This window comes from Nannospalax galili, unplaced genomic scaffold, assembly GCF_000622305.1.
Source record: "Nannospalax galili isolate Female #2095 unplaced genomic scaffold, S.galili_v1.0 scaffold298, whole genome shotgun sequence".
In the NCBI taxonomy this organism is placed as follows: domain Eukaryota; kingdom Metazoa; phylum Chordata; class Mammalia; order Rodentia; family Spalacidae; genus Nannospalax; species Nannospalax galili.
This window is the reverse complement of record NW_008344488.1, coordinates 5,382,730-5,384,948: the sequence shown is the minus strand read 5'-3', so window position 1 is coordinate 5,384,948 and position 2,219 is coordinate 5,382,730. Positions and strand designations below refer to the sequence as shown.

The following is a 2,219-nucleotide window of genomic DNA, read 5'->3' as shown; positions in this document are numbered from 1 at the left end:
TTCAAGAAAAGCCATAGTGAACACCCCAACTAGAGTCAAGCTGTAGTAAATTTACTGGCTGGCCAATGTTTTCCTTGACTTGGAAAAAAGTGATATAGTTAGAAAAATATAAATAAGACTTTCAATGAGTTGAGAATCATAAAATGCTGACCGAGGCCTTTGGTCTGACCTGGGGGAACTATAGAGTTGGTCAGCAAGGAAAATAATATCTTGTAAATGTTCAAGCTTCTGTCTTCCAGGAGAGGGTCTGTATGTTCACATTTTGTCAAAAACTAGAAGCTATTTTCTAATATGGTAGAACTGGTTTATGGTTCACATGCTATTTTTCACCAGCTCATGAACTCCATTCTAACTGATAATTTAAGATGCATGGAATTCTTTATCTGGTAATAATATTCTAATCCTTCTCCAGCATCTTCATCTACACAGTGGCCTCCTGCATTGAGGACTCAGCAATGACATAAGGACATCAAAGCATGCCTTGCAGTGAGTGGTGGAATTATCCTTCCCATTCTGACTGTCCGCATTCTTAGGCAGGGAAACCTTGTCTCCCCATAATACTTCATACACCACAAACATCTTTGCAAACTGGAAGCTGTCAAAGACAAATTTTTCCATCTTTATTCCATTTGGTTTGTCTGGCTTAATTAACCATCCCTGTGAATCCACATATGGAATCTTCTTTTGAGCCACATGGTGCTTAAACTGAGGTTCATAAACACTGACAACATCTCTTAGAAATGGTACTATGAAGAAATGATTGGCAATGTTTCCCGCAATGAACAGCAGTCGTCCATCTGAGCTTCGCTTTTGAGCTGTTGCCAGGGAAATCTCACTGTATTCTACCACCTGGCATACTCCATTCATTTGGTAGAGCACTCCAACTGCTTCTATGGGGTTTGTTTTCTGTAACACCTTTGCCCCACAGTCCATTCCTTTCTGAATGCAAAATCCAATGTAGGTCTTCCACTTTTACCAATATATTGTCACACAATAGACATGAATACTCCAGATACCTCCTCGCTCCATATCCTCCACAACGTTTTGGTCCACATAGAGACCACCATTCCCATCTGGAGCCATCGTGAATGTTTTTCTCCTCCAAGATAATTTTCCCACCAAAGCTCACAGCAGGCAATATTCCTTGCTGAAAGATCACATGTTTTTTTTTAAGCCAATGTACTTGTGTTTTGTGACAATCTACTTCTTGGAATCTATGTTTTACCCTGTCATGATAGTACCACAGAATGATATAATGGATCTCAGCTGCCAACTTCAGGATACGTTCTGCTTGAATCTGAAAAATGTGTCTTATGGGAAGGCAAACCAACATCATACATGCCCTTGGGATCTGCAACTCCAGGTCTTATCAGCTCCCACCACCTAGAACTGCCACTTTGTTCTGAGAAATCTGGAAATGTCTCTCACTTTCCAAAACTAGCCACTGATCTTGATTCAAGGTAGCTCTGCCCAGGCCCTCTCCAGGCACAGCTTCCATTTGTGCATCTACTACCTCTTGGTGAGAGGACTGGCTAAATCCATTGAGATGGCTTTTTGGAAAAAGTCAGTTCCTCAAAGGTCATGGCCTGGAACTCAGCATAAAGTTCTACCTGTGGCCTTCTTTCAGCTCATTCCAGAACTGCAGCAGGGGTTCTTGTCCAACTTTGGATAACCTGAGTGAGTTTGAGGTCATTAACATTCACACAGTGCTGGTAGCCAAACTTTGTGAAAACAGAGGTGTGAGGGCTGTGAACCTCGGCTCCACAGCCTTGGGTTTCTTCTGCTCTACCATTTGCAGGAGTCCGTTGTCTGCGTGGACTATGCACCATCATCCCTGGCACCTGGGGCAGCAGGGTGGGAAATTTCTTATTCTTAATAAAATATTTTGAACCCACCATTCACAGAAATAAAATATTACAAATTGTGCACTTAAATCCAAGTACAATGTTCTGGACACTGTTCCACATTTAGCATTATTTATTTCATTGGGTTTTCAGAAAATCTTTGATGATTTTGTCATGTGCTAAAAATCGTTAAGTAACAGATTAAATATATTTTTGTAGATTTATTATAAACAATATCAACATGAAGAAAACAGTTTATTCTAAAGGTTTATTTTTTTATTTTTTGTGTATAAGTGTTTTGTCTGCATGTATGTTTGTGTACCATATATGTGCCTGGTGCCTTCAGAGGCCAGAAAAGTGTGTCAGATCTCCTGG

At 40.4% G+C, this 2,219-nt stretch overlaps 1 pseudogene; it reads right to left on the bottom strand.

The window, feature by feature from the left end:
* Window positions 1-312: 312 nt before the first annotated feature.
* On the bottom strand, window positions 313-1,829 carry LOC103740123 (annotated as a pseudogene).
* Window positions 1,830-2,219: the final 390 nt, after the last annotated feature.